This window comes from Pungitius pungitius, chromosome 4 (genome assembly GCF_949316345.1).
Source record: "Pungitius pungitius chromosome 4, fPunPun2.1, whole genome shotgun sequence".
Lineage (NCBI taxonomy): Eukaryota > Metazoa > Chordata > Actinopteri > Perciformes > Gasterosteidae > Pungitius > Pungitius pungitius.
The window spans coordinates 1,190,812-1,216,980 of NC_084903.1; the positions used below are offsets into that span (position 1 = coordinate 1,190,812).

Genomic DNA, 26,169 nt, shown 5'->3' on the forward strand with positions numbered 1-26,169 from the left:
GCTTTTGGCCAATCACGTGTGTTCAAAAGTCTTGAAGTCCTTCCTCGGACAAAGACATTGTCAAACGCACACTAGCACAGTTTTTTTAATCAAAGCCAACACTTTGATAACAATTCATAATGAATTAATGACACTGGACCTTAATGGATCCGCGGTGCCTCCCTCTCATGTCTCTCCCAAAAGGCAGATACCCAGCTCACATGCATTACAGCACTGCACGTGACACGTTTTGCACCGCTAAAAAAAAAACGCAACGAAGATAGACGTCGGGTTATAATAAGGATGGGTCGCGAGTGCTCATCCATAGAAGAGTCTTTAATGAACTCGGAAGACACTCCTCCTGCTCCCGGTGCTGCGCCGTAGCTCCCGCACCGAGTGGATGCGCGGGAGAGGAGAAACATCCCGCACGCATCTTCTTCATCAGCTCTGAGACACAGACGACCGCGCCGCGCACGGAGATGTGCACCGATAGCAGCAGAAGCCCGTCTTAAAGTCGCTGTTTCCGCTCCCCGTTTCCCGCCCGCACGCCCCCGAGGCGGACAGACACCGTCCGGTCCTGTGGGAGACCGCGCGGGGATGCGCACGGAGTGAGAGGAGAGGAGAGGGGGGGGGGGGGGGGGGGACAAAAAAGAAGGCGAGCGGCATTGTGACCGATCTCGCAGAAGATCTGGCGCGGCGAGGCAAGTCTGATCCGGCCGGTGCATCGACGCGACGGAATCAAAGTTGGAGGAGACGTACGTGGTTTGGTTTTATTCACCGGGGCGGCACAGAGGCGAGGCGTTCACACCGGCGCGCCGACCTTTGACTCGCACCGCCCGCGCCCTCTGCTAAAAAAAGGAACGAGGTGAGGAGAAAGAGGCGGAGGCGCTGTCCGCGGTGCTGAAACTAGCTGATCAACTAGTGCGGGAGAGGAAGACGCTCCCACTCCGCTCACCTGCTTCACGCAGCTTTCTGCGTTTTATCCGGCGGCTTCGGCGAGGTGAGTCCGACGCGATGCTTCGTTATCTCAGCCATGTCTCTCTGGGATGTAGTTTTGCAGCCTTCTAATTTCTGATCGGGTTTCTTTGTGTGCCTGCGTGTGTTTTATTTTGAAAGTATGAACCTATGGATTGACTATTGCTACAGTCTGTTAGAATAAAGTAAAATAAATCTAAAAAGTATTGATAAAGTAACTACAGATGTTACAGACTGCCTGTTGATTTCTTTCTCCCTATTAAGTATTTGACTTTGCAAAATTGTGTTTCGGTGACCATTTTGGTTTTTAACTTCCAGCTTTTAAACTTTTTCACATTTCAGTTTGGGAATACCTGCACTGCTTGTCTTGTGGGTCTTTTACTCATTCATGCTGAGCATCACATCTACCCTGAATTCAAACATCAGACCATGGCCGCCGCCACACAATGAGGCATGTTATTGCCTGTGTACACTGTTATTGCGGTTTGTTAAATCTGTTTCGCACGCACGCACGCGCGTGCACACACACACACACACGTCAAGATATACTGTTTTTCACCATCGCCGGTTTCCATCGTTGAGCGTGTGCGTGCCTGTTTGTGTTTTGCACTGTCGAGAACTCCCAGCAGTGACTACGGAGGGAGCCAGCCGCTTCTGTCTCTCACTTTGTCGCCTGCTGGTACCTCATAAGTCCCGTATGGCACAGTGACTCCGCTGTGGTGACTCGGGAAAATATAAATCACATTTTGTTTTAAAAACTTTAAAGACAAATCTCAGCAATCCACCCCGATGTGTTTAATACCTTATAATTACATTATATTTCTGAATATTTGAAGCTTTGCAGTGACTTGAAAAAACTGGATTTTTTTTTTTTTAGTGTTGTCTGAAGTAATGTGAATATAAGCTGCTACGGGCCCAAATCCAACAAAGTGCAGCTAAATGAGGATCTGTTAAGAAGGTTTGGAGCACTACTGTGAGTCACTACATCTTTCTGTGCATCACACCTCAAGGTTTCCGACCTTGTCGCGGTCTCTATGAGCTCTGGTCTGGACTACGACGCGGCCGAAAACGCAACATACCCCACTTCTGAGACAGATCTGAGACAGTGTGATTGCTTCGATTCCAATGACACGTCGGGCTGAGAGGACGCGTGGGTGTCATCAAAGCAGCAGAACAAGGGCCACTTGTGCCTGAAAGGCTGTAGCTGTGAGTTGATTTTAAAAGGCACGAGTATCTTTTGTATTGAAACCACTGTGGTAGTTCAGTGAATGAATTTGAGGGCACAAAGCTCTGTGGGAGCCCGAGGAGCCTGCACTTTGCACATTGGTGGTTCAAATCCATCCACGTCTTAGACGGCTTATATTAAGGGATTGAATAATATAAATATATATAAAGAGTCTGGGATCTAACTTTGGGCACTCTTTTGTTCAAATGTGTAAATCTGTAACACTTCCCAAGGACATACGAGACAATCCTACCAGTGTCCATTGCATCATTTCACAGGAGTCTTGCATCCCTGCACTAGAGGAGAAGACCTTCTCCCTTTAACCAAGACAGAAATTGTAAGTCACGCAGAATGGTGTGATTTTTATTTATTTATTTATTTTTGGCCTCAAAAGCTTGTTAGAGGTACTTGACCCGTGTGCCAGATTATCAACCCCCCCCCCACCCGCCCCCGTCCACTCCCCCCCCCCCCCCCCACAGGCAAACAACAAACCTTACATGAGATCAGAGCTTCGGCTGCTAAGAGGAGTAACTCGCTTTTAATCAATTTACTGAGCCTTCTTCCACCGTCCAAAAAGGGAGGCGGTGGGAGACGCAGGTGTCATCAAAGTAGAACGGGTGTGGGGGAGTAAGCTGGTAGGGCGGGGGGGGGGGGGGGGGCTTCCTCAGCTGGGTCGCCGTGCACACAGCGGAGCTTTGACGCGTACATATTGTCCTCGAAGATGCCGCGCAGCATCCCGAGGAGGCTCAAGGAGCCGGCGGGGGGGGAACCAGCAGAGCGCGGGGGACATTGCACTCCAGATGGCCCTGGGAGGCCAGAGGAAGAGAGCCGGCCAAGCCCAGCTGGGAGTGAAGGAAGCTGGACTGCCGTGTGTGTGTGTGTGTGTGTGTGTGTGTGTGTGCGTGTGTGTGTGTGTGTACGTGATTGTGGGAGGGAGGCGGTTGGGAGAAAACAGGAGAGAAAAGAGGTATGTGCGTACTGAAGGATGGATGGGATGAGAAGATGAGAGCAAAGGAAACAGGCACCCCTCTGTGTGTGTGTGTGTGTGTTCGTGTGCGTGTGTGTGTGTGTGTGTGTGTGTGTGTGTGTGTTCATGTGCATGTGTGTGTGTGTGTGTGTGCAGGGAAGGAGTGAAAAGGAAAGTGTGGGAGGGAGAAGAAATAAAAAGAGAAGATGAAGGAGTCTGTGTGCTGGTGCCTCTGTGTGTGTGCCATCGTGTGTGTCTGTGTGTGTGTGTGCCATCGTGTGTGTCTGTGTGTGTGTGCCATCGTGTGTGTCTGTGTGTGTGTGCCATCGTGTGTGTCTGTGTGTGTGTGCATTTGAAGGAGTGACAGGGTTCGGAGAAGCGGTAAAATGAAAGAGAGAAAGAAACAGGCAAACAACTTGTGTGTGTGTCCGTGTGTGGGTAGGCGGGTGGGAGAGAAAATGAAGCTGGAAGAAACCTGCACACGCGCGCATGTGTGTGTGTGTGTGTGTGTGTGTGTGTGTGTATGTATGATTGCAGATAAAGCAGTACTGGGTGAGAAAAGGCAGTGTGTGTGTGTTTCCCCGGGAAAGGGCATGGATGGGAGACCAAATGAAATGAAAGGAAGTGATATGAGGGAAGCTTGCCCACGTGTGTTTGCGCAGAGGGCGGGTTGCACACACGGGGGGTGTTATTGCTGACTATTCCCTAATAATAACATTATGGTGCAAATGAAAGCTGTACAGGGAACAAGCAACAAGAAAACTAGTCAGACGGGGTGTAAACTAAAATGTAATGCTGGGTCTGATGCACTCACGTGGCGCACAGGAGCCGCGGTGTGTGTCTACGCGCCTTGATGGCGAATGGCTTTTGGGGCGCACGGCCTCCCGCCGCGGGCTCGGGTACGACGCCACCCCCCCACCCCCTCCGAAATAAGTGAAGCCACCTGAAAACCGATCTGCATCCCAGCAGATGACTGACGCCCGGATGCTCCCGTTCGGAGGGGAGGCCGCCAGAGAGATGCCGCAGATAGCGAAGCGGGCTCTTTTCATTCCGCCACGTCTGCTCTCCGATGGAATGGAGCATGATCTGCACTTTGATCACAATAAATTATTGCTACCCCCGGCTATAAATACGGTCTGTCCTCAGCGCCCAATCTCTCTCTTCCCCTCTCGCTCTACTTAGAGCAGGAATCTGTGCTCGGCTCTGAGCTGCATTCTCAGAGCGTCACGGCGGGTGCAGTCGTGCCTCTGGTTGGCTTCGTCACTCTGTGAAGGCGGCACGAGTCCTGCCTGAGAGGTAGAAGAGGTCCTCTGAAGACGACATTGTCAAATATACTACAGCAACTATTGCGTGCAAAAAATGCCCCCAAATAAGAAACACTAAAAGAGATTTGTTGACTTGAATGAGTTTCAACCATTTACAACAAATCCCATAAAAGAGGAGATTCAGTACATATCCACGGCCTTCGTTGATAATGTATTGATCAACATGGCACTGTAATGAATCCGTTTCCGGAGTCCAGTGGCATTTATCACTCATTGTGTAATGTGTGACCTGTGCGGTGAAAAAAAAAAAACTTGATTTTAAACCTTTTCCCAAATGGCTGAAAAGTAATTGGTTGTGTCGAAGTGTCCCGCAGGGGGGAACTCTGCAACATCCAAATGTTAAAGCATCACGACAGCACAGCACTTCGGGGGTTGGCGACAACGTTCGATCCAGCTAATGCAGAAGTGGTCCTTGGAGGCCATTGTGGAGAAGTGTCCTGGTCGTATTATGCATGCAGAGTGCGGGGGGGCTTCATAGTGCGCAACAATCATCTGGACAGATGAATACGACGACAACAATGCGAGTACTTGCTGGCTGCAGCTGCCGGAGATTTTGTGAATGCATCTCCATGATGTCAGTGTTGGCCATTCTGCGCTGAGAAGTGGCGCGTTACTTACTCAACGTTGCAGTAGCGGTGCCTGTCCCACCCGCCGTGGGGTCCGTGGTGGGATTTGTTTGTCTGATTATAATCATTTGGATGCACTGGCTGCAGAGTGCCAGAAATGCACTGCTCATAGGAACAGTAGTTTGACTTGTGTATACTACTCTAGTACAATTTCCAAATCCTTGGTCTAGTTTCATGGCGTGAGTAGAAAAATAAAGGACCGACTTTATATTTCCAGAAGTCGTGGAGCAACATTTTCAGTCATGTGACCTGGCCGAATGTTTACCTCTGTTTACCCACTCCTGAGAGGAAAAAGCTGCTAAATGCTCCTACCTGTTCACCAGGTAGTCTCCAACTGTGTAGAGTTTACTTACATATATTCTCATGACAATTATTTATGTAAATATAATTTGTTTTAATTTCTGAAAAATGTTGTTTTCAAAAACCTGCAGATTCCAAACAAATACAATGTTTAAAATGTGTGTGTATTATTCATATGAGACATGCATGTGAGTGTGTGTCCGTGGCTCATAATAATCACATGGTTGTGTGTTCATGCTTCTCGTGAACGCTGCGACTCACACTTTCTCCAAAAAAAAGATTTAATAGCCTGTTTTATTCCACCATTGAGTTCTCACTCACGACTCTTCACACAGCTGAGTGAACACTTTTAGCTTCATTTTATTTTTTTTAAACAAATGGATTACTTAAGCGTTTGGCAAACATGACTCAAACACAAATGAATAGTGCATGTGTTGGAGGCTATGACCAACCATGCTGGAGGTGTGGATTTAGACCGTTTCGTGGGCCCCTGGTTGTTTTAATGAGGAGTGAAGGAGTGAGATGATGTGTCAACCCCCAGGCCGTCCCACGCTTTGACAAACATCACTGTAAATAACTGGCTTCTGGAGGAAGAAGCAACAGCAACAGCAGCAGTTGATGCTCAATGATTCCAAACATAATTGTGTTATGTTGACCATGGAACAGGATTTGAGTTCGTATAAATTATAAATTTAAGTTGTGAATTGTAACATTGACACTATTCATGCAAAATTAGCCACAGGTTGTCTACATTATTATTATTATTTTTTGGTAAACATGCATTATCTTTGCAGCAGCAAATATATCTATTTTTATTTACCAATGGAAGAAGTGTTGAAACCACTCTTTTTCTGGATTAATACACATGTAATGTGCTTGTGAGTATTTAGGGTGTAGTAGGGTGAGGTATGTGCGTGCTGAAGGATGGATGGGATGAGAAGATGAGAGCAAAGGAAATATATAGGGTTATAATGCATTTTTCTTGCTGTATATAAAATATTTTACATTTTAGGGTTCTATGACTCGTTACCGTATTAAAATACAAAACTGGGGAGCTAACCCTTAATTCACTGGAACAGCATCAAAGTCATGGCCATCAGAGCTGGGATCGACTTTGTGTTAATGCATCCTCTCTGATTCACACAGCTGACCACAAACTCCTGACAATCAAAAGCGCCTGTGATGTGTCACAAACGAACGCACGTTACGATTCTGAGGAGAACACGGACGCGGTGACAAAGAGTGGCTCCGGGCCGTGCTTTAGAAACATCTTTGTATATTAATGCATCTCACGGGGGTCCGGCCGGTGCCTTTTCTGAACGTGGCTGCTTTGTGCTTTGTGCTTTGTGCGAGTCCGGCCGCTTTGAAACGACAAAGATTCCCAGCTCCATTCTGCTCAGCAAGCTTTTACACAGCGTCCCACACAGCCTCGCCCACAAAGTGTGGCGCTATCAACCCATCACCTCTAATGGGAACAAAAGGTCAGCCCTTAATTATTCATCCTGGATGTCAAACAATGCTTGCCGGCTGTTATGCAGGGTGGGGGGATACCTGCTGAATAATTCAGGGTTCAGGATTCACTTTCCTCGGAGAAGAAACAAGGGGGCGGCGCGGCGGTTCAGGTGTTTGTGGGAGTCTTATCTCCATGCCGGAGCCCTCTGGCATTTCCTGGCTGACCTTGGCCGTCACAGCAGCGGCATCATGGGTGGCACAGAAGGTGGCGGGGGCTCGTGTTCCTCCGCTATCTGCAGGCCCCCCTCCACGCAGAGAGAGACGCCTCACTCCCATGCCAAAATGAGTGGTTAGTTTGCTGCACGATAAACCCAAACCTTTGAGTACTTTCATGTTCTGTAAAACATCGGTGTCATTTCTTGACAGGCAAACTGTAGACCCTGAGAAGCTAGCTAAATTGTTAGCTGGTTAACAATAACTTGACTTTAGCATCTAGCTAACTTGTTCCGATAAATGTTGACAGTGAAATATCTAACGTTACAGGTAGCTGCGTCAGGCCTCCTTTGGTCGCTTGGCGTGCTGCTCAACGCACCGATGATCGCTCCAGTGACCTTTAACCCGGTCGTACAGGAACACAATCGGTGCGTTCCATATTTCAGCTGGATGCTGCGAACCACTGCAAAGGTTTAGAAATGACACCAATGCTTTACGAGACATGACAATATCAGTAATAACCACTCAAAAGTTTAATTTCAAATACATTTGGGTTCACAGTGTAGGAAGGGCCTCCTCCTCCTCTGACCCCCCCCCCCCGTGTCTGTTTACAGTGCCAGATCCCTCCTTTTTAATGGGTTAATCAGCTTTTCACTGGAGGGTTTTTTCTGTTTTTGTGCACTTGCGATGACAGTGGCACGTAAGCTGTTTTGTTATGGTGTAAAAAAGGAGGTGTTCACAGCAGCCAAAGAGGCAAAAGCAGATATTAATACTATTAAACTGAAGAATGCTGTAATGTGAGTCACTTCCCAGCAAGGATTAGAAGGCAGAAATCTGAGTGAGGAGAGAAAGTGGAAATGTTAATCTTGTTATTCGAGAGTCAGGAAGGAAAGACGAGACAGAGAAAGTGTGTAAGGGAGTCGGGGGGGGGGGGGGGGGAGAAAATACCCATCTAGTGCACCCTCTGCCATCTATGAGCAACGACAGACGCTGCATACACACGGATACAGTCTGCGTCCCATCAGCAGAAATCAAGAAAGAAAGCATGTTTGTCATTGCAGAAGCAATCAAGGGGAGGACCCTGGTCTTCCTGTAGCCCCCCCCCTCACAGCCGTCTGCTCTGTCATGGTTAAACGTCGCTTAACGGGGATGTTTGTTACCTGGAGAAGTTTGTAAGGAAATACATGTTTCTAAAATGTTCTGTCTTAATTAAGACCTGTGGAACACCATTTACATGTTTACACATCCATCCATATGTTTTCTAACAGGTTTAGCCGTTGAATGAGTTTGACATCCTGGATACATCCTGCAGACACATATTAGACTCCCCCGTTGAAATTGGATGATATTTACTCAGGTTGTGCAGTTAGTAACAAAGGCAGTTAGGCAGGGTGGTGAAGGGTCAATTATTATCTTACACTTACTTCAAAATAGTGTTGCGATCTTTAAATACTATTCAGGTACTACTATGTAAGGAGTCCTTTACTCAAATTTAGGTTGTCGATTTGTTTCACACTCGGGTAACGGCTCACAGTTTTGGGTCACTAGACCGTCATAGAAGAGGGACCAGAGAAAACGTATCACAGCCCCGCCTGGCTTAACGAAAAAGGGCCATCGGCACTTTGACTCAAGTCTTCGATGTGCGTAGCAGCAGCCAGTATTGTATTGTATTGTTGTTGCTGTAGCATTCAAGTGAAGACCATCTAAAAAACAGTTACAATTTGGAGGACACCACCACGACTATAAATCATAATCATCGAGTGCAGGTTAAAGAAATATATTGCCAGTTTCCCATTAGCAGCTGGCTTTGTTTTCTGGCACCTTGGTTTCAGTCCAGTTGAGGGTGATGAATCGGGTGGATGAATCGGGTGGATGAAAAGGTGACGATGCCGATGCTCAGGGGCTCGACTTGCGATGCCGGAATTTATTTGGACCGATTTGCAGAGCAGTGATTTAGTGAAATATATTTTTTCATCGGCGTGTCTGTAAAAAGACAAAGAAATGAGGATTGGCCAGGAGTCAGGCGGGGGGGGGGGGGGGGGAGGGAGTAGCAGCCCTTTGCTTTCAGGCTGACAAGGTGAATGGCTCAGGGTCAGGTGCTCTGTGAGTCCAAAGACAGCTTGATGCCCGGGAAACTCAGAACCAAGGTCGCAAAAACGCGCCTGCTGCCTGCCGCTCACTCCACCGCAGTTGATTGGTTAAGCCAGAGCGTAGCTGCCCACTTTAATAACCTTCATTTATTTGAGCCCACGCTCGTCAGTGAAGGCTTTCAGGCCACAACGCATTCAGGTCTCTATGGATGCAGCGGTTAAGGTCTTCATTATAACAGTGGGTGGGTTGATGGTTTACTAATGGAGCAATCAGCAAAAATGACAATTAGGGCGGGGCAGAGTTAAAAAAAAAAAAAAAAAAAACTATGTGCAAACTAGAGGGGGCTGATGACATACCAATCATGTGGAATTGTGATGCAATTCCAGTTTTCATCACTGCTGACATTCAAGCCAATTCAGTGTCAAATTATAGAGCTGTCTCCAAGAGATCGCCATGGCGATACATGTATACCATGGGTATGGTCTGGCAACAGTAAGCCAAATGTGATCCCTTTTTCGACTGCTGTTGTGTCACAGATCAAAGAACTGCAACAGATTGGAATTAAATAGAGGGATTCTGAAAACATGCCCAAACAGGCCAAGTTCACTCCTCTGCTCCTCGGGGTCAGAGTCCTGGCCCCTCCTGAGAAAAAACTAAAACAGTCCAATGGAAAATACGGGAGTCTTCACTCTGGCGGTACGGACCGAGGCAAAGCTATGCCGGGCCACACCTTATAATCGAGTAATGGGTGTGAAAGGCCATCCCTTTTGATTGAATTTGACATTTGATCACAGGATTTGTTCCCGAGTGTCTCACATGTCTTGTGACAGCAAACGGCACGATGAAGGGCGGCAGCTTGAAAGCCAGTGACACAGAGGAGGAATCGCTGGCCATCGACCCCCCCTGTGGAGGTCACAAGGGAGCCAAGATCTCTGAAGGACAGGACATTCTGGAAGCAGAGGTCAATTAAGTTGTACTATGCTTTGTCTGTTTTGAATGGAATTATTTTCTTCAGGATGCCATCGAAGTGAGCTGTGTAGATGTGGCAGAACAAGCTCTGCTTACGTTTGTGTTTAACTTTGAGAAACTAGAGTGAAATAAAGAATGCTGATAACGTTTATGTCACTGTTCATTTGGCTGAAAGGGTGCGCAACTGGGGCCCGCTGTGGGCAACATCCACATTTCCATTTGAATCATTTAATGGGACTTCGCTTACGTTTTTTTCAATGGAACATGAGCGGCAACACGCATAGTAAAGAGGTTTCTGAGGTGGCTTCTCAACAAAAGCAGGGACAACAGCGTCAAATGCAACGGACGGCACAAGGCAATTATTTAAGATAAGTCCCAAGTAGCTCTGGCGTAAGGATTTTCTAAATAATGTTTAGAGGTTTCGGCTGCCCAAAAAAAGGCACATCCGTGCTGCAGGGGAGGGCTATTAAACATGTCATAGAGGTGACAGTGTCAGGAGGCTGCTGGTGCGGGTTGCAGGGAGGACTCAAACGGATGCTCTTTATTCTGACACAAAACCAAGACGCGCTCCAGCAACGACACGACAAGGGACAACAGGCTCACGGGGCTTAAATCCACCAGGGAGGTGCAGGTGATTGGACACAGGTGGAAACAATCAGGCAATCACAGGACAAGGCAGGAAGTGAAGTTTGTTAAAAGTAAAGTTTGTAGTTTTATATATTGGCAGAAAGTACAATTCTTTGATAGTATAGATTGCAATGTCCCAGTGAAAATGTATAAGTATATTTTACACACACAATGAGCTGCTGATCCAAAGAGCTGGTGGTTGGTATGCAGGAGGAATACTTAATACATTTAATCACGTGGTGATTAAATGTATTCTATTCGTTCATCAACGCTCTTCACTGTGCAACAATGGCAATAATTGAGACGTATTGAAGGAAAAATTTAGATATGATGTAATTGGATTTTTATTCATTCCTGTACATTTGATGGCATCAACAATCCCTTTAAATCAGACGCCACCATGGGGTCTAATAGCCAACAACTCTTTGTTTTTCAACTGATGTCAATACTTTTTTAGCATATTTGATGTATTTATTTTATATTTATCATCTCTTCAATTTAGTCTCTTCTAATTGACATTTCATTTTGGTCTCTTAAAACAGATTTAGGTCATAATCCTTGTCTTGTGTGTGATGTATGTGTTAAATCCCATTTAATTAATGTGGGTAAATGATTCAAGTCGAGATTATATGAAACCTCCTTTAAACCCTTTTATATGAAATGTCAAATCATGTACATAGTTCTATAATGATTTTCTTTTCAAATTTAATACATCAAAATCCAATCATCTTTTCTCCCGTTAACGAAAGTATGACGTGTTCTCCTGTGAGCTGGTTACAAAACCAATTACAGCCAATAATGTCATGACTTCCATGGTTGTGTGAGGTTTCACACAAACACAAGCAGAGAAGCTACAGACGCCCTTTGTCATGTTAGGTCTGCTGTAATCTACCGTTAAGCGTTAATCCTACAATGTCTGACTTTTCCTCTTTAGCACAGTTAACACAAACACATCTACCGTGATTGTTATTTAATGTTCGTTGTTAAGTGATCAATTTTTCGCATCACCATAATTACACCCCCCCCCGCCCCCCCACCCCCTTCATGAAAGAAAATGAATCCCTCTTTTTCTCTATTTTTGGTAATCTGCTTCACCATATGATTAAACCAGAACCAGAGGCAGTGGGTCGCTCATTCAATTAGCGTTTCGTATTCAACATTTAATTAGCCACAATCTCTGCCCCCTCTGACCCTGCAGGGAGCCTCATTTGACTAATGAGTGCACTTACCTGAGTTCCTTGCCTGGGAAATCACATCAGTATCTATTTCCAATCGTCTGCTCACGTGAAGGCAGCATGTATGTGGGGCCTGAAGATTAGAGGATTTTTCTGTTTTTTTGGGGGGGGGGTACCAGGGAACGGGTTTTAGAAGCGTCCAGCTGTTCACTCCACCCAGACGCGCTGCTCTTCTAAAAGCCCACGTTGCCGCACGTTGTCGCAGTTCTTCCTACAGCACGTGCACGGCGTTGGCTCCAAAAAGCGCTCTGGGCTACCAGGGCTTTAGTTTACCGCACGCTTTTTACCTGATAAATCATCCAGAACAGGTCTCCCACCTTTTCCGTCAACTCTATCGTTCTCTCTGAAGTTGATGCATGCATCGCTTTAACCCAACGGTGGAATTAACACTGCAAAGGCCATGAATTTTACCACCATGTTTTCTTGCTTCTGGTTAGCTTGCAGACGGTTGTCAGAGAAATCTCAATTTTGCTTCATTGAGCTTGTTCTCATACCCAAGCTGCCGTGCTGAAGAGAAATGACAAGATCATTTGAATATTCTGATTAGAGATTCGTGCTGTGCAGTCTGTGGAGTCGATGCACTGTAAAGCTTCACGATGCGTGATGTCAGAACGCCATGTTTTTGCTTGAGATCCACCATCACAATACAGAAATGCTCCAATAGAACGTGCGTTATCGGGGACTTTGCAGTGTCACATGAGGCTGCAGCACGGTGTCAGGAGTTGAATTACACTTGAGTGGTTCTTCTTTAAAACCTGTTATTCAGCTCTAAGTGCAACACACTCTGAGGAGTAGCTGTAGTCTGTACTTTGGAGCAGCACGCATGCCGTGTAAGAGATGAGTCTCTGTTGGCAGCCAGAAAATAATTGTCCTGCTGAACTTTGAGTACTTTAAGAGTAAATGCACACTTAAATGTGTTGTTTCTTTAAACCTTCCTCAGCTGGTTTTTGCTTAGTTTTCCAGTAACCACGTTGTCAGGGAATCATGGCCCTACGCAAACCTCTTCTCTCCATTGTGTGAACTGGAAATGAACATGTAACCAGTGTCTATTTCCCTCTGTGCATAAGCATCAGGATACCTGGAGAATCCAGCGGATTCTGATCTAGTTAGCAACGTGATGTCATAAGCAGGGAAATTAAGTGTTGATAGATGGGGCACTAAGTTGTTCATTTTCATTCATTTGGCGGATGGCTAGTTAGCTAGCCGATATTATCTTGCTATTTTCATCATATTCTTTATTTCACACATTGCACCGGCCGAAGAAAACAAGAGGACCAGGCGGGAGGAGAGCATTTGGCCGCTGTGGAGGAAGGAGGCACTAGAGGTCGGGGCTCGCTCACTAGAGTAGATTCATCCGTCTCTGCTGCTGTCAAACAGTAAGGGGGCAGCTTTTGGGAGGGAGGAGGGACAGCAGGGTGTAATTCTAGTCTCACTTGTGCTCTGATTAAAAAAATAAAGCCTTTCATATGTGTCAACGCCACATTGAGGCTTTCTTCTTACGGAGGTGACCATGGTTTGATCTCTCAACCCTTGCCTTCTGTTTTCTTTGCATTTATAGACAGGATGCAGTGGGTCTACTTAGGCTCATTACACTGTATTTGAATAATAAATGATCTGCCAGTCGCCCCCCCCCCCCCCCCCCCTCGTGACTTCTTATTCTTAACGTTGTGCTAAACAGAAACAAAACTGCAAGTATTGCTCCTTCTTACCAATGGCACGCAAACAATGACCACAAAGCGGTCATGTGGAGGAACCTACTGCACATGGAAACGTCTTAAAGTTTTAAAATTAAAGTCTGAAGGAATCCACCACATACAACATAGCTAAAAATAAGTGAGTCTGCCTTCAGTTGTGTAATGACCTCGCGTTGACTTTCACAACAGTGGGCAGTATGGATCCACTGTTGGCAGATTTTGTTACAGTATCTGGGGCCAAATTTGTTTTTTCTAAGTGGATTGCTGCCAGGTTGAAAAACTTTGTCTTGCAAATGGGAAAAAAACTGAATAGAAGTTTGACCCGTTAGTTTTCAGCCATGCAGTTTCTTAACGAATTTAGCCAGCGGAATGAATTCATTGCGCGTCGTTATGATACACATCTGCTGCTCAACGCATTAACCAGTGAAATACTACTCACTCGACTAAGTGCCTTTGCTTAAAATGTTAATGAAGGCGATGTTCAAGATGAAGGATTCCAGTGTAAGTGTCCAACTCCAAGTTCAGTGTTGATGTTTTTAAAATAATTGAGATAAGTAAACTGTAAACTCTTTGATAGAAAAAATGATCCAATAATCTACAGGGATTGACTCGTTTTTTAGTGCTATCTCTAGTGGCCATTTGAGGAACTGCAGTGCAATGCTTATTTCTCTGTAACACTTGGGCGAAACGTAATTATCATCACTTAAAATAACTCTTCATCTTACTTTTACTGAAATAGAGTCAAACTAATTTCTTCGGGCCTTATCCACTCAAGGAAACACCCATTTTCTTATCCATAGCATTGTCAGATCATAAGATCAATGCTAGATCATCTTCATAGGTTTATGAAGACACAGATGAATTAACTTGTAAAGCTTGATTAGAAAAAGCTTCTTTGTACCGTTTGATGAGCCAATATATATATATATATAAATATATATATATATATATATATATATTTATTTTTTTTGAGTATGTTTGGGGCAGGTGGCGATGTCCCCTCCTTAGAGACAGGGGTTGTCCTGCAGAGAGAGGAGGCTCACTTTAAGCACATGCTTGCCTCCTCATTCATTCAGCCGTACTGTACAGCCGGTGCCACTGAAGCTGCCGGCTTGAGAACAGTTACTTACTCGTTCCCTTTCCCTGGCTAAACTCTCCCAGCCGCTTCTGGAAATCTAACCGACACCTTCTTGATCACAAAGGTGCTTTTGTCACCTGCCCGCTGTTTTATGCTCTGTGATCCTCGCTCACGTTTGAACCTCTGAGCGCCGGTGAGCTGGTGACGACTCGTCAGCTGGAGCTCTGCTGTGGACTTCAGCGTTTGATGCTCTACACACACGTCAGACAAGTTAACAGGAACTTGTTTTGGGAGAAGCCAAGATAAAACAGAACCCAGAGAGTGAAACCACGTCCTTTATAGTCAGATGATAGGTACACATACTGGGCGCCCTTAAGCTTTGGTGTAGTTGCTTTTACTTTCTATCAAAAAGTGATTTTACTTTTTTTAAATTTCCTTTTCACAACGTAGCAGAAAACCGTGAATCCGGTCGTCCTGAGCTACAAACGTCCCGGCCGATGTTTTGCACTCTGATGTAGGGGCTGTCTCCTTTTCTCTGTTTTACTGAAATTGAGTGAAAACGGTGTTAAAACTCTCATTAAACAAGAAGATAGAGAGATTAGTGTATTAGTGTCATAGAACACATCAGAGGTCAGTAGGATGCACTCCTAGTTAGGAAAGGTCTTCCTGTGATGCGTCCAGCTGAGCATTCACCACTCGGTGTGGAGACGGAGGAACATGTTTGCTTATTTCTGAATATTATGAGGCCACTTAAAAAAAAATCATACTATGTAAATCTTTATTATTATAACATAAAACAGACAAATCCCATCATATATGCAGATGAGTTTTTATTACTCATGGCTTAATGAAGATTGGTTAAAGACAAATTCAGTATTGTTAATAATGTTTTTATTGTTAATATTCATTTTAGTAGATAATTGGGCATTGCTCTTGCGTTGCTAGACATAATGATTGTCTTTTTGAAAGTATCTGGTATTCCTTCAAGTTAACAGGCAAACCTTGAGCATTTTATTATGTCTGGCTGAAGGTTTTTTGGATACGAGGTTGACCTCGCGCGATGCTGGGTGTCCAAACAAACTCCATTTAATCAATCTTCATAAGAAAGTTTAAATGTCCCCTTTCTGCTTCAGTTTTAAAAGGTTTTTGCAGCAAAGTCGACTGTGCCTTGGAGGTTTTCTAAGCCTTACTTCTTCCTTTTCTTTTTGCTGAGTCATGTTCAGAGCAAATGAATGGAGTCATTCATAAGAAGCCGTTAAGAGCCGACCTCAAACCCACAACACGGCTAATTGGCTAAAACGGTTTGGTGACGTCTTTCTCTGATGCCTTCTTTCACCGGCCTACATGAAGTAGCCGTTCTACTTTGACCTCCTGGTGGCACCTGAGGAGCCGTTGAGGGATCTCGGACGGCTCCTCAGGTGCCACCAGGAGGTCAAAGTGCTTTGAGGAAAATGTCTCGACCGGTTGGCCGAGTGCAGCCGTCTCGTTATGGCTCCATTTAAGAGGCCTCCACCCAGCTTCCTTTTCAACGTTGACTGCAGTCAGTTAAAGAGGTGTCAAGATGAGATGGTTTAGATTTCCACCTTCAACTGTGACAATAATACATTTACCCGATTAATTCAATACTAGAAACAAAGAGAAGAAACTGGAAAGTTATTTTTCCGTCAGGCCTGTAGCATCATTTTTGAATTTGCTGAATTCAGCCAGAAAACAGGCTGCCCCTAGTAACCCAAAGATGTTTTTGGCTTGTCTTGCATTGATCGCGTTCAGCTCTCATTCATGATCAACACTTTCTGGAACCGATGGTTTAAACTACTAATGCAGCTACACACACACGTCCTGCATCGGGTTCCTCAGTGGCTGCGTTCCTTGAGCTTTGCTCTGGTTGTAGCGTGTCGATTGGTCAGCAAACGTTGAGATGGATGTTGTGCGACAGTTTGGTGTAAATTCGTGACAAAAGAAAAGTTGTACTCTACTGCTTCGAACAACATAACCCCCGCCATGTTGGCTTGTGTGAGCCAAAGCAGGGACGAGTGCGACTTTGAGGTGACCAGAGCGGAAGGGGGAGAGGGGGGGGGGGGGGGGTTTCTTCTTTCTGGAGCTACCACAGAAACCAAGTAGCAAAGCCAGCTGAAGCAGAACTGCGTAGCACCCGAGTCCACTTAAGGAGGCAGGTCAGGACAAGTCTGTGATAGTTGGAATACGCTTGTCTCTCTCTCTGGGCTCCTCTGAGCTACATGAAAAACACTGACCAGGTGCAACCCGGTGAAATAAAAATAATTGCATTGATTTTTCTGCAGTGATTTATCCGGCATGTCTTCAAACTCCCCGCCAGCGATCAGACATCAATAAAGCAGCTGTTACATTGTGAATGTTTGACGTTACAGTAGATTCTCTTAACGGTCAATGCCATCTTTATTACCTGCTTTGGTTGTGAACCGGACCGAGGAGCAGTAGAGTGGTTGAAGGAATGAGTTCTAATGGGTGCAAGGAGTCACATGACGTCTGGGGGAGAGGCCGCACGAGGGCCGAGGGCCGAGGGGCGGCGGGCGGGCTGAGACCGAGGCACGGAGGCTAAATGTTAACCGCTGCTTCAACAACTGCTTGAGCTTGATGGTCTGATTGCAGGCAGGTGTGCAGACGAGCCCAGGTGTCAGGTGATGGAACACACACACACACACACACACACACACACACAGAGCAGGGGAGGAGACACAAGGAACAAACAAAAAGAAAAGAAAAGAAAAGGACCGCAGTCACAGCCGTGGCAGGTTTTTTTTTTTTTTTTTGTGCTTCGGCACATTTTGATGCTTCAATCTTGTCGGTTGTCATTTCAACGCCACGTCTGTGATGTAATCCAAAGGTCGCACGCGTCTTCGTCCAAAGATGCTGACCTGAAATCTGCACGGCAGCAGACAGACAGATCCCATCGATCCCAGCGCGTAATGTCAAACCGCACCTTTCACAAAATGCCGACCACCTGCTCCGTGGACTCTACAATATCGGGTGAAATGGAAAGAAAAAGGCAATAAAAAGAGAATGCGTTCACGTCGCGAAAGCCTTCACATTCGAGTGGAGATGACTGGGCCAAATTGCACAAACAATTGATACTAAAAACCTCTTTTTGCTTGCTTTTATTCCATGTAGTTGCTGTGCTGCAGTGGGTGGGGGGGGGGGAAATGGACTGCACTTGTATCGCACCTTTCTAGTATTCAGTCCACTGATGGCGCTTCAACACTGCGTGTCATCTTTCACACATCCATGCACAGAGAGGACACCATACGTGGCCCCACCTGCCGATCACAAGTCCAACTAACATCCAACCTCCATTTACATACCGTAGTCACGGCAACGGCAGCAGTTTTAGGGTTAAGGATCTTGCACAAGGACACCGCGACTTGGACTAGCAGAGCGGCGGCTTGAAGGGCGACCCTGCTCTCCACTGAGGCCCAGTCGCCCAACTGGCACCGAGGGGAGGAAGTCAGAGTAACAGGAACCCGCTGGTCCGTGAATTCTTCTCTCAGCTTTGTTAACCTCGGGCTTTTCCCCCTTTTATTAAACAGAGATGATAAAATGTGCATTTTAGATGAATGATATTTGTGCAAGGGGAATTATAATGAATATATGCTACAAAATGTGATTTTTCAGGATTGGTGGCCATTGTTTTCCATTTTTTATGGCTGCTGAGCCGGAGAGGAAGGTGGGAAAAGCGTGTTTCTTCATCTAAGCGTTCAGGGCAAGTGACAATGTCTCTATGCATGCAAATATTTCATGTTATCTGGCTCCTCCTTTCCAGAATAAGCATTTTTTTCAAAATGTCTGCAGTGATTAACTCCCATTGTCTACTTCAATACAATAAAATACAAAAAATAATGCTGCAGTTGAGATTTGATACCCGATGAAGAAGTCGTGGCTAGTTGATGAAGGACAAATACTTCAAGCCCACTCAAAAGCCACATTTTTCTCTCCGTCCGTTATCTCACTGCCTAAAAAACAGAAATACCAGAAAAGAATATTTCTTTAAAGTGCATTTCGGGTCTCGACGCTTCCCAGGGTGAAGAATGTTTCGAATCTGCATTTTTAACATCTGTTATTTTTCCCGGGTCGAACATATAGACTTTAAAACGTTTCAAATGTAATACAATTCAATTTCTCACAGATTCATATGGTTCATATAATAAATGCAGCATGAAACTGAACAACTTATAACTTATGAATCAGTTTGCAACCAAGGTTCTAAATTTTACTCTCAACCGGTTTACAACTTCTTTCAGTACATTTATGTGCAGGCGTTGAATAAGAAAACAACTCAAGACACAGATTGGTAATAGTGGTAATATCACAGCATAAGGCTGCAGGATGTGGAGAAAAAGAAATGTGACCAACAGTTCTAATGAACGGGAAAGTTGCCATCATTTCCGCCTGTGAAACCCAAGGAAGACCAAACTCGTGTCATATTACAGTATCCAAAATGTACCACTATATCCATATCAACATGTTACTACCAACACGAGGGTGAAAGCGTCCTTACGGCTTGGTGCATGTGGCTGCTGTGGCTCATCGCGATGCTCCTTGGTGTTACCTTGGCATCGGAGCACAGTGGAGGAATCTGTGTTCGTGCTGGCCGTATCTTAGCAACACTTTCTCTCATGACCTCTATCTTGTCAGGATCCCAAACTGTTTCGTGAGCATTAGCGCTACATTTTCAATTCAGCATTGTCATCAAGGTCCCAACAAAAAGAAAAATGAAGAGCTCCATCTCAACTTGTAACACGACTGACGAGTGTTGGTTTTCTATCTCTGCATAAGAGAGATGGATGTGGCAGCGTTCTTTAATCGTGTCACTTTCATGTCCTGTGTTCACACCCTGAGACGAACCGCTGGGACAGAACCACAAAAGCAGCCAAGAAATGAGGGAACGAAAGCAGACGCTAAATCGGATCGTTCCATAAACCATATCTAATTGTTTGTGTGCTAATGCAGACAGTTTGTCTGCAGGGGTAATGCTGTCGTAAACCACGTGTCCCACTGGCCTCCACATGTGGAGAAAGGTCCTGTTTCCTCTATTCAGCCATAAGGTTGGAAAGCTGGGACGTTCCTTTACGCGTACGTCGGATCGTTTTCTGCGTGAGGACACAAGTCGAGGTGATGTGCGTCACATTACTTCCCACTCAGGGCACTCATATGGGTTAGTCACTGAGACTGGCATGTCTTCATACTCAACCACAGAACCGTTACTCCAGATCAACAGGCTTGTTTCCCTCTCTGGTGCCGCTGAACCCTTCAGACACCGAAACTCACCTTTTCCTCTCTGCTCGTCCATCGTTGATAGCAAAGCGCCGGAAGTGTACCGGGTGTTTCTACGCACTTCCTCCCGTTTGGCTGAGTGGGAAGCGGGCCGCTCTGTGTTGAGGCACCTTGGGATCCGAGGCCTCCACCATCTGACGGCTGGCTGCCGAAGCCTCTGCGGAGGAATCGTTCAGATTCACATATTCCTTTTGACAAGGATTGTTTTTTCTGCTGTGTTTTTGACTGCACGGCTGTTTTGGCGGTTTGACTCTCCAGCGTGGGACGTCCAGAGCTTTGCACCCATTACAGAGGGCTGAGCTTTTTGGGAAATAATTCATAATGATAACAATTCATTGTATTAATTTATTTTGTCTCTTTTCATTACAATGAGGCGTTGGGTAATCTCTCATGCACATCTTCTCCTGCTGTAAGACTTCTTGAGGTCACACCACGTTCGTCTAAGTTGGCGAAGTCGGCGTTGCAGGTTCCCAACTGACACCGTATGCAGCGATATATTTTGACCTTGAAATCTCTGAATGGCTGCTTGTCTATGAATTCATGAGCACAGAGCAAGGTTTGTGCTTCACAAGTACTTTTCTGTTTTTCCTCCCTTTGCATCTGTGGAACATCATGGCGGCTTGAGGATCACTGTGGCCGCGCTGCGCTTGTCTTGCAGCGGGCTCCGTAAGCCCGGACGCCCCCCCGGGGGGACGTCGGCCTGCGCGACGCGCTGTGCAAACTGGAGTGATATTGACAGACATTGTCAACACCCCAGTTTGGCATTGTGCAGAAGGGCATTTGCAATTTGAGGGCAGTATTTTTTGGTCACGCTGGCAGTGAATCTGGGCTCCAACACACGTCACCAGCGGCGGCATCAAACTGAACCCGAGCCTCCGTCCTCGGCACCGAGGAGCACGCTCTTCTGACGCTGCAACTTCAAACTAAAAACTGGCTTCGGTTGAGGCAACAAAGCGGCCGAGTTGAGCAAAAATGTGGGCTTCAGGCAACTGTTTTATTTGAGTAAACAACATCATGCGCAAGATTAAAGGCGCGTTTGGGTAAAGTTTTTATTTTTAAACTACAGTCTCGTCCATCTTTGCCCACGACATGTTTGATACCCTCACCGGTGACGTATAGTCGGGGGGGGGGGTGTTTGTTCACATGGAAAACACTCCTCACATCTTTTGGATGGCTGTTTGGCTGTCGGTGCTGAGCACATATAAGCCCCTGGGGGCTCTATAATATTTCAGCCACATGGGGATAGACGTTCACTGGAAACGATGTAAAATCACTGTTGTTAAAACAACACTTTACACTTTGTCATTTACATCAGAGACGAAACAGGAAAAGCGAGCAGTCGCCGGCCTCGTGAATTATTGGTGGGAGGGATTTTAAAAGCACCCTTAATGCACCTTTAAAGGAGGAGGGGGGACCTCGGGCCCTCTGTCCGTCTCATTAATGCTTATCGACTTGGAGCTAAACCCCACGCTGGTCGCCACGCAGCCCTTGGTAAGTCGTGTACTGGATATTCCGCTGCATTGGACTTGATTGTGATCCATTGGAGCTGCCAGCTCCCATCACCGCAAAGCCGCTTGGAAAAAAAAAGAAAAGAAAAAAAAAAAACGGGCAATCACGCACATTGCAGTGACTTCACAGCAGGAGGCGACGCACTGCTCCCAGCGCTGTGGGCATCTGGGGTCCGTGGATGATTGGTTGTTTCTGTGAGGTTTATTGCGTCCACAAGTGAACTGCAGAAACTTGTTGTACACACGTTTACGTAAAAGACTCGACTTGATAAAAGGGCGACCGGTCCACAAGGAGGCGCACGCATGAACTGTAGATAAGATGTGGAGTAGGTGACGGTGGCTTCGCCCATTGGTTTGAGGCCTCGAGTTCGGCAATTTTGCCGTTGCTTTCTTAAAAATCGCAGTTGTCAGAGTTATATACAGTCGTTCTTATTTTTTGTAGACGGGGGATTTCCCCCCCCCCCCCCCTTGCTGGTCGGTAGAGAGAATGCAAGTTATAAGACACTGAGTAAGACGTAGGTTGGAACTTGCTTTATCCAAGTGGTTCTGTGCAAACTAGTCTCAAATTGAAGACTACATAAAATAACAGATCCTGGGCTAGACCATTAAAATCATAGGGTGGGGTGGTGCTTGTATGGTTTATACATTAAAGAATTTTATTTACTATGGCTCTGTATGATTGGATTTCTCCTGAGCAACTACAAACTACAAATGGTCTGAGCTCTTTCAGTCAGCTTTTCTGGGACTTAATGGTTTTACATTGTATTTAGTCAAAAGCCAGGTGTGTCGGTATGAGAAGTGTTTGAGTCAGAAAGTTGGAATACATTTTTAACAGCTTTATATTTTTGAGTAAAATCCAAATTACGCTTAAATAACTTGGTCTTTAACAACCAATAAACCGACCAAATCTGCAACAACATCAAACTAAAACCCCCCAAAATAAACAGGACTATCTCAGGACTGTGGTGGTTCTTTCTCAGGATTTTATCAATAATTAGATGCCTTTTATCTTACAACTTCCAAGGTTCCATTGTTCTCAGACTACAAACCGGAGACTAATACAGACGGTGGAGTTTTTCTGTGATCCTCCACGTTTCGGTCATGTTGATCCCATGGCGATTGATCAATAACATCTGTCAGAGAAAACCAGCTATCCATTTCACAACCGTCTAATTAGCAATATGGTACACGGCGGTACAATCATTTCACTGAGAGGATTCGTCATTCAAGGACACACGTGGAGAGGATGAATCCGTTGACCTCATCCGCCTTGACAGCGAGGTTTCTCATTTAATACAAAATGCGGCTTTTGAAAGGTGCTGTCACTTTTACATTGGATCCTCCTAAACACACCTGCATGTCATTAATGGTCAAGGATACAAGTGGGAGGTTATTGTAATGGAAATGTGTTATTTCACAGACTGGCTACTTCTTGTTTTCTGTTCCTCGGTGGACACCAATCACAGAGGTGTTAGGATGCCACTGCTTTAATCTGCTTTTCCTTCGTACTGCACTGGAATCAAAGACTAGGAATATTACTTTTGAAGGATTAATAAGGCACGCGGCCATCTGAGAGATGAAGGCTCAGTTATGACCTGACCTCCCATCCCCCCCCCCCCCCCCCCCCGGCAGTCTACAATATGTCGGAGGAGCCGGTCGGCACCACGAGCTCCAGGCAGTAAATCCTGAGCGTTTCTGGAGGCTGCCGGTAACCCGGGGGGAGGCAGTGATGCTTTTGATTGTGATGGAAAGCGGCTGGGCGGGCCGTGGCCTTCGGACGACGTCGGATCAGTCACTCCGGTCCAATGAAACATTCCGCCATGAAGACGCAAGACCGGCCCGTCACTGGTTATTATCATTAGGACCGGTGGCATCAGGCGTGTAGGGAAGTCTGCAGTGCTTCTGAGCGAGCTAACGCATCAACATGATGGGGACGGTCGACCCAATGAGGGACGGTGCAGGTGTCAGGCCGAGGCGCTGAGTCAGTGCTCTTGGTTCTGGTGACCGTGCGCTTAGTGAACGTTATCCAAACTGTCGTTTGACATGAATACTCCGTTTCTAAAGGAACGCTCGCACAACTGTCTGACAAAGGACACCATTTGTTGCCCACTGTAACATTTTTTAAATCCAGTTTTTAACATTGTGCTGTTACTAAAAGTGATACACACTCACACAAATACTCACACACACACACACACACACCTCTCTCAGTTGCAGATTGTCATGGGTTTTATCAGCTGTTCTGTGCTTACATTTACATTACAGGCTTTCTAATGCAGATAATCCAATGTAAATCCCCAGATTCATGTGATTAGTCTCTTTCAGGCATTGAATTAAGGCCATAATATTGCATAATTGTGTTATCCATAATGCAACACAGCGTCCCATTTATTGCATGTATTTATTACTTGTCTGCTTCTCACTAAGACCAGTTGGCAGGTATTACGGCACATCTCGATAGAGATAGATTCATGAATATTTTCATGGGCATGTCCAGTAATTGTTGAATTATTTTATTTATTTTTACGGTGTGAGCTTCTGTTTCTAAACTGTGTATTTCAGATCTGCTTCTTGTATCACATCAGTTGCATGAAATAGGTCCACCTCCCTCTCCGGCCTCTGTAAAAACAAGTCTGTCTGTATCCTCCTGATGCAAATGACATGCCGACGTCACTGGTTTCGTGTCACGTTATGTACATAAAAGAACAGCGCTGTACTGTGTGCGTCACACACCAAAAAACAAAAAAAGACACTCTTACATTGACATCTTAATGTCAAATATTTTCCAGATGGCTTGATTGATTGAGAGTTTGCAGAATCTATTTGTAACCTGCATCACGGATTCTGTGTGAGATTCTGCAAAGCAAATCCAGTACAAACAACAACTTCACTGAGTAAAAATCCAAGCTGTGTCTTTGTTGCTGGACCATTTCACTTCACGTCAGGGACATTTGCTACTGAACAGCGATGTTGGTGCTGCTCCTGATAAAAGGCTGGCTGCTGTTCAGATGTTTGACAGTGGCTCTGGACTCTGAGGGTAACTTGCTTTCAATCTAGAAAGGGACCACTGCTGTTAAGTGGTGAATGTTGCCTCACGCACCCGACAACCACAACTGTTTGTATTCCAGTCCGAGACCCGCTGGCTTCACAACGAAAAAAGGCGAAGGGCCGTCAACGAACCGCAGGTGTTGCACCAACATTGCACCACGGTTCTCCCGGTGCGTCGCTGAAAGGCTTCCCCGCCATGTCTCCTCCCTTCAAGCTTTCTTCCACCACTGAGGTGAACTCAACATTTGCAGATACAAAGCAACGCGTCGCAGTGGATATCGGCTGATTATTCCATTCACGGGAGATTCTGCTCTTTTAATTAGCGTTGAGGTGTTAGTGAGAGGCAGTGCACCATTACTAAGAAGAGCCCATTGAGTGTAATTATAAATGTTTTAAAATGGAAATGAAAGCATTAGACTAGACAATGCAGCTTAAATGAGTGCATGATGCATCAGGGTCAGGCTTGTTGCTGGCAGAGGGTTTGGGACGCGGCCCCTCAAACTGATATATTGTCATTGTAGGATTTTTTATTCAGCGAGTGGCCCCCACCCCACCCCCACACTCACTATCTGTCTGACTTTGAGGGCCGTGTTCTACCCAACCGGCTCGCGTGTACCGGACCTCGTCTCTTCCCACCGATCAGGGAGCTGCTCAGTGAGGCTTTAAAAATAGAAACTAATCCCGAGCCTCATCTGAAAGGTGTGTTGCGGAGCGCAGCGGTGCCCCGTGGCAGGTGTGGCGCTGACATGATATGGCCAGGACGCTGTATTTGTATTTGAGCGTGTCCGATGGGGTCGGAGCTGTCATCGCCTGCTCGGCCTGAGCTGCTGGGTACCCCGAGGCCGGCGTGCCGGGTCACCGTCACGCCCGGTCGCATCAGTGAGGCCGCGCGACGCTCTTGGCGCGGCAGGAGGGGCTTTGGTGGGCGTCGCCGCGCTCCTGGTAGCAGTGGGAGTACCGGCCCTTCATCATTTAGCTGTTCACGTTTTTAGAGCATGAACAACTTTTCTTTACAGCAGCAGCTGTCTTTCCCCCAACAAAAGAAACTGTTCTCCACTCAGCATGGGATGGAAGTTGGTTGTAGTAAAAAAGCGTTTGAGTTGTGGCGTCTTGACTCGTTTAAGCGTCCTGGCACCAGATCCGTAAAGAGAAGGCGGCCATGAGTATTGTGAGCGTGCACGCTCCCCTGTGCGCGAGCACCTGGTTTCTCAGATTCCTGCATTACTGTTCTTTCAGCAGCTGATGGCTGATTGGATGAAGCTCACCCCGCCAGCGCGGCGAACCCATTAAATTATCCTAGAGATTACCGGCATCCGGAAATAAAGACAATTAGCACTCTTTGAGCGTGATATCCTCTTCCAGCTCCCATTCACATTCCCTTAATCATTAATTTATGAACCTAACTGGCAGCGACTCCCATTTTCTTTTGTTCACTAGCCAACACTTTCACTGACACGCGAGAGGGAATTAGACATTAATGAAATCTCTTTTTTTTTTTCTTTAAAGTATTTTCTAGGACATCTGAAATGCTCTCAAACTTTTGGTAGGAA

The 26,169-nt window shown here is 46.0% G+C and overlaps 1 protein-coding gene across 2 annotated transcripts in view; it reads left to right on the top strand.

Moving 5' to 3' along the window:
* The first annotated feature begins 218 nt into the window (after nucleotides 1–218).
* The window catches only part of LOC119198262 (carbohydrate sulfotransferase 8-like), a 121,865-nt gene continuing 95,914 nt past the window's right edge, over nucleotides 219–26,169 (top strand). Inside the window, exon 1 of one of the 2 annotated variants that reach the window (XM_037455222.2) lies at nucleotides 219–979. The gene's annotated coding sequence lies outside the window, so the exon portion shown is untranslated. The remainder of the gene's footprint in view (nucleotides 980–26,169) is intronic. The other variant, XM_062562074.1, reaches the window with a different exon arrangement.